Source organism: Felis catus, chromosome B4 (assembly GCF_018350175.1).
Source record: "Felis catus isolate Fca126 chromosome B4, F.catus_Fca126_mat1.0, whole genome shotgun sequence".
Lineage (NCBI taxonomy): Eukaryota > Metazoa > Chordata > Mammalia > Carnivora > Felidae > Felis > Felis catus.
In genome coordinates, this window is record NC_058374.1 from 22,293,788 (window position 1) to 22,312,020 (window position 18,233).

Genomic DNA, 18,233 nt, shown 5'->3' on the forward strand with positions numbered 1-18,233 from the left:
TGCCATAGAGTAAGCCCCTAATTAAAGTAAGACATTTATTACCTAGAAGGGAAAATGGAATAAGCCCTCTTCTTGCAACTGTCAGCAACAAGTGAAAAAAAAAAAAAAAAGGTGGAGACAACTCAGCCAGGTAAACTTGGCGGTGAAGGGGCAGATGATGTGGAGGGGCACATCACAAAGGAGATCTATCCTGCTTGCTTGGGAAGGCACTTCTTGCGGGGATGGTGTCTCCCAGTGGGGTGGCCAGGGTGGGCAGGGGCAACCCTCTTAATTCCCTTTACTCAAACTAGGTGTTTGCTTTTGGACTTTTGGCATCTCTGAGCACAAGCTCTAACTCGGGCAGCCTTTGAAGGAAGCTACTTTCTCCCGCTCGAGACTCAGGGTCCACCTACAAGTAGAAGGGACTCTACTTGTCACCCGTGCTCTCGGCTCTTGCCTTCCTTTGGGAAAACAGCACGTTGTTGGCCTCTTTAAGCGTGTATGGACAGATACTTTTCTTAACGGACCTCTCTAATCAAAGAATCACAGAGCCTCCTCCAGATGTATATTTAGAAATGTTGCCATGGTCACTGTTTCCTGTTTGGGCTTCTGTCATCTGGCTCCTGCAGCCTGAAGGTGAGACTCTTCCAATAGCTCATCGCACACGTCTGTGCCAGCATGGTGGGGGGACAAGGACGGGGGAAGGACCCGTTTTTGCTATCAGCAGCCCTGCTAATTGCTTTCCGATTTTGCTGTAATTGGGCAAGTCACCTGGCCTCCCATCTCTCCTTAGGTAAAATGAGGGTATTGGGTGAGCCTCTAAACTCCTTCAAGGTGTGCTGTCATATTTGATAGATGTAACCCCAGCACAAAGAAGTTGACTGACTTTGGGCCGCTAACATATTTCTTACATACCGATCACAAACGTGATTTGACCAAACCCCCTTCGACTCAATAACCATCTCAAGGAGATTGGATCTAGTGACCCGGAAGCCACTATTATAGTTGACTTCCCCTTGGGCTCCGTGCTGTCTCGTCTGACCTCCCCACACCCTCACTTTACTTGACCAGGCTTTGCTGTTACTTGCTTCTTGAAGGCTCCCAAAGTTCAAACCAGTTCATCAGAAAGATTCCTGGGCTCACAAGACTTCATGGAAATGAAAGCTTTTCACTCCAGCCTGGGCAGGATCAGACTGACCCGGGTGAGACTGTTCTGAGTAAGTATCCTCTGGGACTCTTCTGTCATTGGCGATTGCTGATGTAAAAACTGTTCCATAATACTTTGAATAGGGTCATTTTCCAGACGTGATCATGACAACGTCTTTCTAGGTGGCTAGCAACTGTGGAGAGAGGGCATGCAAAGAAAATGCCTAAGCGGACTATGAAGTCGCTGTGAAATTGCAAAACTGTATTTTTTAATGTATTTCAAGGATCACAAAATGAACAGCAAGAAAGGTTAATGCTGACTCTGTCAGTGGCTGGGACACTCTGGGGTGAGCATAAATGGGCCCATGGATATTATATCTGATGATGATGAGATTTACTCTCTATGTACTTGCATCAGCCAGCCATTTAAGTGTGCAGATAGTCTGTAAAATGTAGAACATGGACTTGGAACGTTTGGATCAAAGGTTTTGTAGATTATTTTATAAACTTCTCGTGGGTAGGCATTGTGTAATACGTGTTTCCTGATCCCAAGCACCTGACTTTATTACACTCAGAATAAAGGTCTAGGTGCTTCCAATGCGTTTTGAAATGAAGAGAGGAGACACCTATATATGTATCAATAAATTTCATAGTGCGTTCTAGAAGTATTTTAAATAAAAATGTGGCCCTCTTGCCTGTGAGAGAACCTCATAGATACTCCTGAGCAAATTACTTCTTTAAAATGTTCTGGTTTCATTTTATCATTCTGGTTTGGGGACCTGGAAGATCTAAGCCATATCAGAATGCATAAAACAAGAAATTTTCTTGGGGGAGCCTGGGTGGCTCAGTCAACTGAGCCTCCGAGTCTTGATGTGGGCTCAGGTCATGATCTCACGGTTCGTGAGCCCCGCATTGCGGTCTGTGCTGACAGCCAGGAATCTGCTTGGGATTCTGTCTCTCCCTCTTCTGCCCCTCCCCTGCCTTCTCACTTGCGCCCTCTCTCAAAATAAATAAACTTAAAAAAAAAAAAAAAGAAATTTTCTTAGTGCAGTTAGTATCTCTCCCTGCCCCCCACGCCCAACCCCGGTTTCTAAGGCTTGAATGCTCTCATGGAGCTTCCAACGGGGATGCTAAAATCTAAAATGTTTCATGAAGCAGATAAAATGATTTAAAGTAGTAAGGGTTCCTTTACTCATAAGCCAAGTGGTTGCAGACATGCTTTCTTCATTTTTCCCAAGAGCTTCGCAAGGCCCAAGAGTACACATCAGCTCATTCATCATGATTCAGAAATTGTTTCAAGGTTTCTCCACGAAGGGTGAGGGTGGTTGCATCTCTCTTGAGTTATTTTTTTTTAAGTGATGAACTGTTGTAGACCTATAAAAAGTATAAATGACAGTATGATGAACACTCAACGTACTGGCCGCCTGGATTAAGAAGAAGATTGCAAAGACAGTGGGTGTCCCCATGAAACCCTGTCACCCCTCCTCAGTTTTCATACTTTTACTCTATACATATACAGCCTTAAAATTATGATCTTTTTGGCATACCTTTAAATTTATATGAGTCATACCACATATGTCCTTCTTCAAAAACTTTTTTTGTAGGGCGCCTGGGTGACTCAGTTGGTTGAGCATCCGACTTCGTCTCACGGCATGATCTGACGTTTGTGAGTTCGAGCCCCGGAACACGGTTCTCTTTGCTGTCAGGGTGGAGCCTGCTTCAGATCCTGTCTCCCTCTCTCTCCGCCCCTCCCCTGCTCATTCTCTCTCTCCCTCCCTCTCTCTCTCTCAAATACAAACATTAAAGCAATTTTGTTTGTTTGTTTAATCATGTATTTGTGGCATTTAACCATGTTGGCAGAGGTAAGCTCTATTTCGCTCACTTTCACTGATGTTTGGCATTTTATTAGGTGAACAGACCAAACATTTTCTTTTTCAGCTGTTCTCCTGTTGTTCAGTTGTTCCAAATTTTTCTCAGTTTCAAAAGCCATCAGGTTAAACATTCTCTGACATTTCTCCAAATCTCTTATGCAAGAATCTCTTAGGGATAAGTATGTTGGAGTGGAATTGCTCCTACATAAGGTAGGCACATCTTTACTAAGACCAGCTATGACCAAATTGTTCCTTAACGTGGTTGTGCCCATTTTCCACGGTCTTCTGGAACTGCATCCCTACTGCTCTGCATTCTCACTGACAGTTACCAGAACTTTTTATTTTGACCAATCTGATGAGTGCGAAATAATATACCTTATTGTTTAATAGATATTTCCCTGATCGGTACTGAAGTTAAAAACCTTTGTATATGTTTATTGGCCATTCAGGTCTCCTGTTCTGAGAATTACATTATTATATCATTTTGCTTATTTTTATTTTATGATTATTTTTTTAAATGTTTATTTATTTTTGAGAGAGAAAGAGACAGAGACAGAGTGTGAGTGGGGGAGGGGCAGAGAGAGGGAGACACAGAATCTGAAGCAGGTTCCAGGCTCTGAGCTGTCAGCACAGAGCCCAACGCGGGGCTCGAAATCACGGACAGCGAGATCATCACCTGAGCCAAAGTCGGCTGCTTAACCTACTGAGCCACACAGGCTTCCCACATTTTGCTTATTTTTAAAAATTGTTTATCTTCTTAGTGGTTTATAGGAGTTCCTTATAATATTTTGCCACTAATATTTTTTTCCCCCAGGCTGTGGTTTCTTGTTTTTTAAATGTTATATTTTAATTAGCAAATAATTTCGTAACTCTTTTAAAAGTTTTCTCTTTATTTTTATTTTTTTAATGTTTATTTGTTTTGAGAGAACATGAGCTGGAGGGGGGCAGGGGGGGGACAGAGGATCTGAAGTGGGCTCTGTGCTGAGTTTCTCTCTTTTTAAAAATTTTTACTTTTTTGTGTTTTGACAGAGGGGAGGGAGGGAGGGTCAGAGACAGAGGGAGAGAATCCCAAGCAGGGTCCAAGCTGTCAGTGCAGAGCCCAACTCGGGGATTGAACCCACAACCCGTGAGATCATGACCTGAGCTGAAGTCAGAGGCTTAACCAACTGAGCCACCCAGGTGCCCCTAATTTTTTCTTTAATAAAGCTTTTCATATCTTGGGGTCATAAAGCTATTTCCCCCAATTTTGTCTCCTAAATGCTTTAAAGTATTTCTCCCCACCCCCATTTAGCTCTTAATTTATCTATACTTGAATTTATAAATGGTGTAGGATAAGGATCTAATTTTATTTTATATTTTCACTGAATGGAATTTTCTATGCTAGGAAAAGGTACATTTTTATTAATCCCATTTGAGTTTGTTTTTCTTCTAGAAACTAAGGGATCAGATTATTATCAATTCTGGTAAAACATAAGGCATTATCTCTTTGAATATTTTCTTTCCTGCATTCTCTTTATTTTCATTTTCTGGAACTCATGTTAGAACTATATTTGAACTTCTATCTTCCATGTTTCTTGACCTCTTTTTCCTGTTTTTCACATCCTTGATTCCCTGTCTTGCTTTCTGTGCAATTTTCTCACAGTTAACTTCTTTCTTACTAATCTTTTCTTCAGCAGTGTCTAATATGCTGCTTCACATTTCTAAGTTTTTAATTTCAATGATTATATTTTTCATATGTATGACTTGTATTTTATTTTTTTCAAATCTATCTTATCTTTTTAAACAGTGTTATTCTTTTCTTATGTCCAAGTTCTCTTTTGCCTTTGATTTTGGCATACTTGTTCTATGTCTCTGATAATTTTGTTATCTGAAGTTCTTCCACTATGTGTTGATGTTATGATGATTTTCAGTATGGTTTCTTTGACAATTTATAAATTTTGGATTGTGAAATCATCTCAAGTGGGACTTCTTGGTGGGAATCTGGCACAACTTCCAGAGTGACTTCTAATCTCCTGCTGCCGAGGATATTTCTAGATTGGTAGGACTTTTGTTTGTTTGTTTATTTGGTACCTTTTTGGCTCAGACATCTCTAGACAATGGAATAGGTGCATGACTACATATTTTGGGGGGAGATAATTATTTTTTTCCAACTGAAGCCAAGATAAACAGTCTTCTTTTCTTGGGTGGCTTTTTAAAATTTTTTTAATTTTTAATTTTTATTTTTTCCAGTCTACCTTTTACAGAGGGGGTAAAACCTTCTGGAAACTCTTTTGATTCAAGTTTTTTAGTTCTACCTCCCTTTCCTCAGAAAGTCTCCAGGCATTATCTGTTGCTCATGTGGTGATTGAGAACCTAAAGTTTTGGTTCCAAAGACATGCAAAACCCTGTAGAACTGTTTAGTATTATCAGTTTATTCTTTCCAGTTTAAGTGTTTCAGTCATTTTTGGCCACTGTAAATTTCTCTTGTGTAATTAATTACCTTTGGTTTTGTAGCAGGGGCATTTTCAACTCCCAGACCTCCAGAAAGCAAAGTCTGTGTGTTTAACTCTTGAAGCTTAAGCTATTCAAGTAACAGTCTTGGGGGCAGAAGAAAATGATTTAACCAGTAACAGAGCCAAACGATCACAGAGTCTAATATAAATGTGTTTATTTTTTTATTTTTTATTTTTTTTTAAATGTGTACTTTAAAAATTGGGATCGTGCTTTTTGCCTGCATTAGGCTGTATCTTCAGGAGAATACGTTGCTCTTGACTAAAAGTGTTTTTCTTCTTTCAACAGGTGAGTGGTACGTGTCTATGATCTGCCCGACAGCGTGGGATGTACTTCAGATTTCAGTGCGGTGACTACTGACCTATTTCTCGCTTGGCCGGGAGTTACACAAGCCCATGTGTGCATTGGAAACAGGACAATCAACGTAGCGCAGATCTTCTATGTGGAAAAGGTCTCCTTAGAACAAAACAGAAGCGAGATTAAGTGGTGCTGGAATTTTGACAATGTTGTCGTGAACCGCTGCCAGTTAAAAGCAATTAGCTCATTGTTCTTTATTAACTGGACATGCCGATTAATGGGGCTCCAAGGGCTCATGGTCTGAATCTGATTTGATCTCTTTTCACGAGTAATTATGACTCGAGGGAAGACTCAATAGATGTATCTACAAGTATACGTATGTGTATGTCCATATTTTCCCCTGAGAAACAGTATCCTGTAATTTGTACCAATTTTCTCAAAAATGAACTTTTCCAGTTGGGCAAGCTTGGTTTAGTTGGCAAGAGAATGCATAAAAGCACCCGCGTACCTCTACCGATTTGGTAGACACATAAAGAGTACGGTCATGCAGTTCATTTACATATGCCTCTCCTGAAAGTTTGCTGCAGGGGATCTTGAAACAAAGTGTTCTTTTGAGAAGAAAAGAATCAAAATTAAAAACTAATTTTACTATTTTTATTACCTTATTAAGAAAAAATTTTAAATTATATTTTATCTTACGGCTACTCCAGAAAGTTTCTCTGCCTTTCCACGGCCGAGAGTATAAGGATCAAGTAACAATAACTACTTCTTGGGCAAAAGAGATCATAGGAAGTCTGTTCCAAGGTCACTGTGACCTTAAAGCAAGCCAGAGCACAAGCAATCTCCACATTGCTCTTTCCATGGTCCTAAGCTCAGAAACCACAAATGACATCCCTTGAGTAGGAAGCCAGAAGGGAAAAATATCCATTACTGCATCGTTATGACTTCTTTGATATTTCTCTCATCGATGCCTGAGAGGTCCACGGGATCCCAATCCATGGGATCCCAACAGCTAAGGGTGATAGAAAAGTCTGTGGGGCTACTTTGTTTCTCTCAGAATTGATGTGACTAGCAGGACTCCAAAGCTGCCTAAAATTGAATTTGTGATTTCTTTGACTCCATAAATCATCAATGAATGAATGAGTGATTTAAAACACACTTAGTGAGAGTCTACCAGGTGTTTGGGTGGAAGCGACAGAGGCAGTTAAGAATGAGTTCTTGCCCGGAAGGAATTCACAGGGTGGTGATGGAGGTCAATACAATAGATGGCTGTCATGTGGATGAAGCAGGGGCACAGGTCCAGTTGTGGGAATGTGGAGGAGAGGCTCAGGGAGGGACCTTGGGTGAGGGACCTGTGACTTGAATACAAAGGGAATTGCAATGTGCAGCTAAGGCTACGATGGTAATGATGTTGCAATATTTAAGTGTATCACATCAACACATTGTATACCTTAAACCTACACGACGTTACATGTCGTTTTTATCTCAATTAACAAAAGAAGGGAATTGCCCATGTGTTAGGCAAGTGAAGTATTCTCAATCATCAGAGAAAAGCAAAACTTAAGAATACAGCAGGCATGGCTGTTTTTGTAGTGAACTGTTCCATTTGATTATCCTAGTTTTTGTTTAATTTTTGTTAAGATTTTATTTTTCCAGTAGTGTCTACACTCAGTGTGGGGCATGAACCCACCACCCCAAGATCAAGAGTCTCACCCTCCATGGACTGAGCCAGCCAGGTGCCCCTGTTTAATTTTTCTTACCTTGACAACATAGCCTCTACTATTATGTACAGTGTTGTTTTTAGAAGCAAAAGCATCTCACCATGTGAATAGCTTAGATGTTGTAGGTCATAATGTACACCTAGTAAGTGCTTGCTCCGTCATCCACTCCTGGACTGGGCCTGACTTGCCAGGAAGAGATGCCATGGGGGGGTTATAAGAAATAAGCCCACTGACGCAATCAAAGAAAGGATGCAGAGACTTGGAGCACAGTGAGGCAAGGCTTTAATCAATGTTCTTGCAAGAGTGGGTTTCTGATGGACAGGCACACTGGGGGCAGTTACAGCAGACAATTTATCTCCTAGTGTGCAAGTCCCTCCCCTGGTCCCTCATTGGCTGGGTACTACAGAGGTAAGTCCCTCCCCTGGTCCCTCATTGGCTGAAAGCTACAGAGGTTACATACAGCCTTACCTGGATGTCGCCTGTGCCCACGTAAGGCAAAAAGTAGTCTGATTGGAACAAGTGTACATTTCCGGAGGTGAGGCAGAGACTTTCAGTGTTCTGTGTTCTTTGGTGCCTGCTTATTGCAAAGCCTGCAAAAATAAGGCCACAAATCGGAGAGGGGAAGAAGAAATAGGAAGTGAAGTGTCTAAGGGTTTGGAACTTCATTGTGGTGGGGAGGGGGAAGGGGGTCCTCACATATTTTCAATAGGTTGTAAACCTATTAATTAGATAGCACAGCCTTTATTTGGTATTTCTGAAAAAGAATCATCCCCTTACTTCTCACAGGGTGACAATGGACACTTCCTGTGCTCAGGAAGCACATCAGCTGGGAGACTCGGAGTGGCCGTAGCCCTGAATTTCCGCGTGGATTCAGCATGAAACCAAATGTACATTACAGCTGCGGTGATGAGAGCGAAGCTTTTACCATTTGTTTTGGACTCCCGAGCTGGTAAGTAGTAGACGGCCGACAGTCGATTGACAGGAAGGAGGGTAGCTTTAGGATGAAGACATGGAAAATGGTGGCAAACTCTCAGAGATTCCCAGGACAAAGCGTTCTCCCTCCCCATTCCAACGAACTGACAATTTCCTACAAAAAATTTAGGAAATTTTTTAAATGTTTATTGATTTTTTATTTATTTGGAGAGAAAGAGAGAGCGTGCACGCACAGGTGAGCAGGGGAGGGGCAGAGAGGGAGGGAGAGAGAATCCCAAGCAGGCTCCGCGCTCTCATGGCAGAGCCCCACACGGGGCTCAATCCCACCAATGGTGAGGTCACGACCTGAGCTGAAATCAGGAATCGGACGCTTTACTGACCGGGCCGTCCCGGTGCCCCGGAAATTCTTGATTATTGAAAGGAAATAATGTAATTCAACACAAATTCATTGAGTGCTAGCTTTTGGACAGCTACCGTAATGAGTGGTGGGTTTACAACGGTGGAAAAAGACTTGTTTCTACCTCAAGTTGCTCACAATGTAGACAGACTCTTAGACAGGTGACCATGATGCGATGATAGCATGGATTTGGCTAACTTGTGAGAAGATTATATGCCCATGATCTTGTTCCCACTGATTCCCCGACCAGACTGATCAAGTGCAGGCCCTGATTTTCCATCCCAGATCTACCCGGAACTGCCTGTCATGCCATCATTTTGTTTGCATTTCCTACCTCCAGATCCCCGTCGTAATTAATACTTTATCGATTTACCTTGCCACATTCGTGGAATTGCTCAGCTACATGCAACCCCGGTTCTTTAATTTATAGAATCAGGCTCAGTCTCTAAACTACCTCTGTCCCTGAACCCCCACTCCTGCTCAGTATCTCTCCCCCTCCCCATGTTAACCTTGGCTCCTATTTATCCTCAGTCTTTGGTCTTGTCCTCATCCCCTACCGCACCCTGCCCATCCCAAATCTCATTTACTCAAATGACTTACATATATCCTGCCATTTTTGAACCCCTGTAGACTTCAGCAAGATGGAGCTAAAATAAAAAAAAATGGAAAATCACTCATAAGAGTTGCATCCTGGGGGTTGTAACCCATTAAATTTTTTTTTTGATGTTTATTTATTTTTGAGAGAGAGAGACAGAATGTGAGTGGGTTAGGGGCAGAGAGAGGGGGAGGCACAGAATCCAAAGCAGGCTCCAGGCTCCGAGCTGTCAGCACAGAGCCCGACGCGGGGCTGGAACTCACAAGCTGTGAGATCATGACCTGAGCCAAAGTTGGATGCTCAACCCACTGAGCCACCCAGGCGCCCCACGGTGTCACCCATTAGTGGCCAATTGCAAAAAATCAAGCGAGGACCCCGAAAGAACTGAAGGGGGCAGTAGAGGAACAAGCATGCTTTCTGGTTCTGGTGCTGGAAGAAAAACCAATACAGGAATCCCAGCTTCATCCAATTTTCTCTCACCTTTGTGCTATTTTTCTTCATGTTTTCATTTCTCCCCCTTTTATCCCTAATTCATCTGTTTCTCTCTCCTTCTCATTTCCTTTTTGAGTCTTCCCAATTGCTTCTGAAGGCTTTGTGCAAGCAGAGAGATAATTTCTAGTTGGTTTTTTTTCCCTATCCATCCCGAAATATTAAATTTGCCATCCTTTGCCTTTTTTTTTTATCCATTTTAAATCTTACGAAATAAATGGGCTCTAGGGAGTGTTAAAAAGCAAAAACAAAGGGCCCCAAATGGCATCACTCAGGTTAAGGCTTAAGTCAGTAACCCAGGGCTTAAGGCTTAACCTAATTGCAGTTTCAACCCATCCCAGAAATGTAAGTCTTAACGGGTCAGTCAGGAATTTTCTGATACTCACCAGAGAGGTTTCTGTCTGTAGGCCTTCTCTGTCCCCCAGAGGAAGAGGAGATTATTTGCATACTAAGACCCTCTGCCCTTCCCCCTAAGGGAAGTGATCTTGCCGTAAACAATTCTTTCTTGTCTTTAGCTAATAACTCTCTTGCCTGACACTCCTTCCTATAAAAACCTTCCATTTTTTTTTTAAAGTTTATTTATTTATTTTTGAGAGAGAGCGAGAGAGAGCCCAAGCACGTGTGTTTAAGGGGAAGAGAGAGAGGGAGAGAGAGAGAATCCCAAGCAGGCTCTGCACTGTCAGCATGGAACCCAATATGGGGCTTGAACTCACGAACTGTGAGGTCATGACCTGAGCTGAAATCAAGAGTCGGTCACTTAACTGATGGAGCCACCCCAACCTTCCATGCTGTACAGCTTCTCAGGGCTCCCCTCTGATGTGATGTAAGGGATGCTGCCCTATTCATGAATTATTTCATAGAACCAATTAGGTCTTCAGACTTTCGCAGTTGAATTTTGTTTTTCAACAGAACTATTGCAATAAAGTATGTTCTGTATCGTCTTTACTACAAAACTTACAGAAATAATACTGGCTGTGTAAAATTAACAAATGTGATTTTAAGCAATTGCCTGTAGAACTTCTAGCCATTGGTTAAATTACTTAAAGCGCTTTCTCAGGAGTATCCATCCACCTGTCCCTGAGGGTCAAACCTATTCTGCTACTTGTTTTTGTAAAGAAAGTTTTACTGGAACATTGCCATGCTCATTTGTTTACCTAGAATCTAGGAACGCTTTTGCACGGCAGCAGCAAAGTTTAGTGGCCCTGACGGACTGTAGGTCCTGCAGAACCTAAAATATTTACTTTCTGGTTTTTATAGCTTGTAGACCCTGCTCTAGGTGTCTGTATTAATTCACTGAGGCTAAATCATGCAGCAGTGGCAGATGGTTGGAAACCTCAATGGCTTACAGGGGCACCCGGGTGGTTCAGCTGGTTAAGCCTCCGATTTCGGCTCAGGTCATGATCTCGCAGTCTGTGAGTTCGAGTCCCACATCCGCCTCTGTGCTGACAGCTCAAAGCCTGGAGCCTGCTTCAGATTCTGTGTCTCCCTCTCTGCCCCTCCCTCATTCTCTTTCTCTCTCTCTCTCTCTCAAGTAAAATAAACATTTAAAAAAACTTAAAAAAAACCAAATTTCAGTGGTTTACAACAAAGGGCTAGTTTTTACTCACATGATGCAATCTTTGAAGGTGAACTTTGATGTTTCACTCCAGGATTTGGGCTGAAGGAGCAGCTCCCGTATGGAATAGTGTTGACTTAGGAAAAAGGGAACAGAAAGAAGGTGTGGAATCATGATAGCTCCTAAAACTGATGCCGTAGCCTGGGTCTGAGGACCCAGAGAGGATCCTATGGGACCAACCAAGAAGGTCCTTGGCTCTACACAGGATAGAGATCAAATGTGAGCCAGCGGGAGGTGAGAGCAGAGTTTATTGAGGATGTATAGAGAGTACAGATACAGATGGACCATCCAGGAGACTCAGAAAGGAAAAGGAGCATGAATCTCATCTTTGCTTGGGGTCTTGGGTTTTTATTGGTGACTGTGGTCTGGTGCACCTGTCCACTCAGGCATCCAAGAACTGATCCGAACATGGACAGGGGCCAGGTGTCCTTCAGAGCTCACTCAACACCTGAAGCCGGGGGGGGGGGGAGGTTTTGATGTCAAGGTGTTTGCGGCCAGTGGTCTTGGAGAACGTTTATGGAGACCCTGCATAATCACTACCTAGATGTTATCTATCCTGCTGGAAGACTCCAAAGAAATCATTAACTCCTTGGCCATTTTTTACAAGGAGGACATACATTAAGGCCCACATGCACAATCAGGGAAGGGACAGAGAGAGAGGGAGAGAGAGAATCCCAAACAGGCTCCATGCTGTCTGCGCAGAGCCAGACCCGGGGCTGGAACTCATGAACTCATGAGATCGTGACCTGAGCTGAAATCAAGAGTTGGAGGCTTAACCGACTGAGCCACCCAGGCGCTCCTACTTCAAGCACCCTCAAAAGGGACATGACTCAGGGTGCCCAGGCTTTCCTCGACCCCTGGGTTCTCTTCTCCATTCAGTTCTGAACATGCCCTCTTTTGTCCCAGCTCTAACGGAACTAAACATGAGTTCACTCCCTGGTGAGTTACAGACAGAGACTGCACCAGGTGGAGTTGTCACACAAAGGAAACTTTATCTGTAGAAGATAAGGAGGTCACGGGGAATAACTTCCAAAGCCATGACTCCTAGAGTCGGTGTGACTGGGTTTCTTTCATTTTGGATTAGGAGGAATATTCAGAAAGGGGAGTTTTGACATCACATATGAAGGCGGGCATAAGGTTGCACAGGTGTACTTAAAAAACATGCCTCTACTCATATCATATGTTATGTCAGAGAAGCTTGTGCTCCTGCATGGGCGGAAATTGTAACACTATAATGAGGTAGAGGTCGCTGTCCGACAACCTGCGGTCCATCTGGCAGGTATGAGTCAGTGGTTGAGCTCAACCTGGTGTAGCAACTCCAGAGCTCTTCCTGTTCGCATCTAAAAGATAAGGTTCGGGGTACCTGGGTGGCTCAGTCGGTTAAGCGTCCAACTTGGGCTCAGGTCACGATCTTGTAGGTTGTGAGTTCAAGCCCCGCATGGGGCTCTCTACTGTCCTTGCAGGCCTGCCTGGAATTCTCCATCTCCCTCGCTCTCTGCCCCTCCCCCACTCACTTGCCCACTCTCCCTCAAAACTAAGAAAACATAAAAAAATTTTTTTTTAAAGTTAAGGTTAACATTCCCATGAAGAAGGCAGGTCAGTGATGCTCTTGCTGGTGGACAGCTTTAACCTCATCAACCCTGTGGGGCACGATTTCACAATCACCTGCCTCTCCCCAATCCCTGACACTCCAACTGTGCTCTTCGAAATTCACTCTGTTCACTTCTCTATCTCTGCAAATTCTTCTCTAAACCATCCCCTTCATCTTCTTGCTCTGAATGAAACCTAGCTCTTCCCTGAGGCCACTGCTGTCTCAGCAGATCTTTCAAAAGACATGCTTTTCTTGCCTACACCCTGGCTCCCCTTGGACACAACGGGTGGAAGGATAGCCTCCTTTTCCCCACACTGCCACTTCTAGGCCTTTCTCCTCCCCTCTGCCTTAATACTTTCAGCCCCGAATCTCCTATCAAGAGACATTGCCAGGGGGCTTGGGTGGCTCAGTCGGTTAACCATCTGACTTTGGCTCGGGTCATGATCTCACGGTTGTTGAGTTTGAGCCCCACATAGGGCTCTGTACTGTCAGCACAGAGCCGGCTTCAGATCCTCTATCCCCCTCTCTCTGCCCTTCCCTCACTCTCTCTCTCTCTCTCTCAAAAATAAACAAACTTAAAAAAAATTATCAAAAAGAAAAAAAAAAAAGACAGACATTGCCACCCACTGCCACTCCTTGTTGCAGACCATGGGTCATTCCTGCTCATTCCTTGAGGACATTAGCTCCTGACACACTAACTCCTTTAAGGACAGTCCTGTCATCATTCTTGTGACATAAATGTCTGTGCTTTTAACTCCTTGATCTCCCAGTTTGTTACCTCCCGTCGTGGAATGGCCTTGGGTCCAACCCTTCCTCATCACGTTCCCCTTGTTCATTGTCTTGATCTTCTTGTTACCAGTGATAACATTCCAAAGTTCCCATTGTAAGCAGCCCCACTCTCTAACCATCATCTTGTATCTGTCTAACTCATTTCCTCTGGGATTCTTTTTTTTTTTTAATGTTTACTTTTGAGAGACAGAACGTGAGCAGGGGAGGGGCAGAGAGAGAGAATCCAAAGTAGGGCTCCAGTCCTGAGCTGTCAGTCCAGAGCCTGACGTGGGACTCTTGAACCCACAGACCGCAAGGTGATGACCTGAGCTGAAGTCAGACGCTTAACTGAATGAGCCACCCAGGCGCCCCAAGGTTTTGGGATTCTAACTCCAATAATGGTTGGACTCCATTGGGACCTCCAATACCACTTTTGCTCTGTCCCACTCTGCCCGGCTGAGGATCCGTGGTCCATCATGCACACAACATCCATTGCATTGTTCCCCCTGGTGAAAAGTTCAACTCTTCACCCACTGCAGCTGGACAGGGCTTGAGAAAAACATGCTTGTTAAATTCATGGACTGTTTTAGTCCATTCTAGCTGCTAAAACAAAATACTACAGATGGGGTGGCATATAAACAACAGAAATTTATTTTGTACAGTTCCAGAGGCTGGAGGGTCTGAGATCAAGGCACCAACATGGTCATTCTGGTGAGAGCCCTCTCCCTGGCTCATACCTGGTGCCTTCTGGCTGTATCCTCACATGGTAGAAGGAGACCAGGAGCTCTCTGGGGTCTCTTTTATAAGACTGCTAAGCCCATGAGGGCTCCACCCCCATTACCTAAGCACTTCTCCAAAGCCCCACATCCTAATACTATCACATCAGACACTGGGATTTCAACCTATGAATTTTGGGGACATTTATACACGGCATGAGTCTTCAGTGAGGTCCTAGAGCTATAGGTCATGACTCCCATAATTATGTAGTCTGTTTCCTTTCCAGCTGTTCTAGATAAATCTTCCACACTTTCTCCTTTCCCTTCACACTCTCAACATCTTCTCCCTCTCAGCTGGATGACATAGTATTTTACTGAGGAAATAGGAGCAAAGAGAAGATTCTTTCCACACGTTCCCCCTTCCATCTGATCCCTTGTAGTCCTCTTGGTCCTGTGGAAGAACTGACTTTGTTTCTATCTCAAGTCACATCTCACGCCCCCCTCTGGTGTAGTAGATCCTTTCCTTCCTACCTAATCAAGGACTCTGTTCCAATATCTGTCTGGATTCTTGTTTAATATATTAATACTATCAGCAAACAAACATGTTGTCTTTTTTTCCATCTTAAAGTGCCTCTCTTGACCCCACGTATCCTTCCGGGTACTGCCACATTCCTCTGCACCTCTCAGAAGACTTGTCTCTAGTCATTCCCTCCTTTTCCTGTCCTTCACCCCTCTGCAATTCGGCTTCCATTCCTCTCCCCCACCAACTCACTAACAAGGCTTTCACATTGTATTCCAATGGCCTGTTGTGTGTCTTCATCTGACTTTACCTCCCAGCAGCATTTGATAAGCCGATCTCTTTCTCCTTAAAGTATATTATTTCACCTTCCAAGACACTGTAGATTCCTTGTTTTCTTTCTACCTTGCTGGCTGGTGCTTCTCAGTCTCCTTCGCCTGTCCCTCCCCTTCCTCCGGGTTGCTATTACAGTATTTCCGCGATTCTCCATCATTCATTTTCTCTTCTCTAACTAACTATGCTTCTTCCTGAGGGAGACTATTCAGTCCCATGAGTTTAAATGCCCCAATTATGTCCACACCCTGGACCTCTGCCTTGTTTTCCAGACTTATAATCCAGTTGTCCACTTGAGGTTTCCATTTGGATGTCTCACAGGCAGCTCAAACTTAGTACATCCGACATCAGACTCTTGATAATAGCTGGCATGTGGTTGTTTTGAAAATCAAGTGAAACAATACATACACTGCATTTGGATTTTTACCTATTATTATAATTGCACGGAATAAGTATTCAATAAATATTTGTTAAATAAATAAATATTACAGTAAATCACCAGGGTAATAATATGCTGTCTTAAGGAGTCAGCAATAATTAGTATATGTTGATGATAAAGAGAATGAGTAATACGGTTTATTTTAGTGTCTACTATGTACCAGGCACAGTTATAGGCACTGAGACTATAACAGGGAAAAATACAGACAAAATTCTTTTTCTTTCGAAGTTTACAATCTAGAGGGTGAAAGGGGAAGGAGACAAATAGACAAATAAACATACATACTATGTCAGACGGTGATAAGTGCAATGGAAAAAAATAAGGTAGAGGAGAGAGATCAAGAGTGCTCGAGTTTGGTAGGGGAGGCTCTTTCAGACAGCACCGTGTATTAGTAAATTATTGCTATTGCCATGCAACAGACCTCTCCTAGACTTGAAACAGTAATATACTCTTCGCTCACACGGGTTCTGTGGGTCAGGAATTTCAGAGCACCTTAGCCTGGTGGTTCTGGCTCCGAGCCTCTTGTAAGTGGGCAGTCAAGATGTCGGCTGAGGCTTCAGCCATCTGAAAGTGTGAGTAGGTCCGGAGTTGGTTCCATCACAGGCTGGTCAGCTGGTTCTGGCCTTTGGCAGGAGGCCTCAGTTCCTCGCCGTGCGGAACTTTCCATCGGGGTGCTTCATTGCCTCAGCTCATGGCAGTTTGCTTCCCTCGGAGATGATCCCAAACACATCAAAGTATCAGCTCAATGTTTTTTATAAGCTGGTGTCCAAATCATGCACTGTAGTTTCCACAATATTCTGTTGGTCACACAGGTCAGTCAGGTTCAGTGTGGGAGGGGACCACACAAGGGTATTAGTACTAGGAGGTGAGGCTCACGGGCAGCCATCGCAGAGGCTGGCTACCACAGGGCTGCATGGTCTCTCACTCTCCTTCATGCTCAGTTCATCTCCAGAATCATAAGGGATAATAGTAATGTGTGTAAATCACCAATTTGGGGACAGTTCCCACAGCAGATGATGGGAAGTCAGGGACAGATACTCTGAAAAGGTAACATTCCACCAGGGGGTTGGCCATGTGAGGGAAGGGGTGTCCAGGCAACAGAAAAGAAATAATTGAGAGGCCCCGAAATAGGAGCATGCTTGGCGAATTGGAAGAATAGCAAGGTGGGTGGTGATGAACCGAAGGAAGAGAGCCAGGGCAATGTCGGTGATGAAGGCAGAGAGGTGGGGCCAGATAATGTTGGGGTTTAGAAATAATCATAACAATTTCCAATTTGGGGCACCTGGGTGGCTTAGTCGGTCAAGCATCTGACTCTTGATCTCAACTCAGGTCTTGCTCTCAAGGTTGTGAGTTCAAGCCCCATGTTGGGCTCCATGCTGGGCGTGAGGCCTACTTCAAACAAACAAACAAACAAACCCAAGAAAGTTTCCACTTTACTTTGAGACTTACTTTGAGAAGTCATTGAAAGGACTTCTCTAACCATTGGAATGACATAATTTATTAGACTTATATTTGAAATGTCTCAGTCTGGTTGTTCTGTGGAGAAAAAAAAAACTGTAGGGAGGCAAGAGTGGAAGAAAAAGAGCAGTGAAGAGATTGCTTTTATATAGTCCAGGGGATAAACTGGGGGTGATAGAGACTGATAGAATTCTAGAAATGGATTGAAGCTACAGTCACCAAGATCTACTTATAGATTGGATGTGAGCTGCAATGACAGAAAAAAATACACTGAGAATGATTTGTAAGGCTTGGCCCAAACAACGAAATGAGCCAAGTTGGTATTTACTAAGATGGGGAGGAGAATGAGGAGGATTCGTGGCTTGTTTTGGAGGGAGGGCTAATGTTCTGTTTGGAAAGCTTAAGTTAATTTCCAAGGGGATATATAGGTTAGATAGGTATGTCTGGGGTTCAGAGTTTGACTAGATGTATAAATCGATGAGCCATGAACATTTAGATGGTATTTAGAACCAGCAGGCTGAGATCATCGCAGGAGTGATAGGTAGAGGGGTATCTGGGTGGGTCAGTCAGCTAAACGTGCGACTCTTAATTTCAGCTCAGGTCATGATCTCACCATTTGTGAGACGGAGCCCTGTGTTGGGCTCTGTGCTGACAGCATGAAGCCTGCTTGGGATTTTCTCTCTCCCTCTCTCTCTGCCCCTCCCCTGCCCATGCTCTCTTTCTCTCAAAATAAATAAATAAACATTAAAAAAAGAAAAAGGCGTGGGACACCTGGGTGGCTCAGTCATTTGGGCATCCAACTTCGGCTCAGGTCATGATCTCATGGCTCATGGGTTCGAGTCCCGCATCAGGCTCTGTGCTGATGGCTCAGAGCCTGA

At 43.7% G+C, this 18,233-nt stretch overlaps 1 long non-coding RNA gene across 6 annotated transcripts in view; it reads left to right on the forward strand.

The window, feature by feature from the left end:
• The first annotated feature begins 645 nt into the window (after positions 1-645).
• The window catches only part of LOC111561292, a 59,524-nt gene continuing 41,936 nt past the window's right edge, over positions 646-18,233 (forward strand). For 2 of the 6 annotated variants that reach the window (XR_006600352.1, XR_002743680.2), the window contains exons 1-3: positions 646-1,196; positions 5,775-5,937; positions 8,291-8,453. This is a non-coding gene — a long non-coding RNA (uncharacterized LOC111561292). Of the gene's footprint in view, positions 1,197-4,913; positions 5,035-5,774; positions 5,938-8,290; positions 8,454-18,233 lie in introns of those variants that run through there. The other 4 variants (XR_006600353.1, XR_002743681.2, XR_006600356.1 and 1 more) reach the window with 4 other exon arrangements.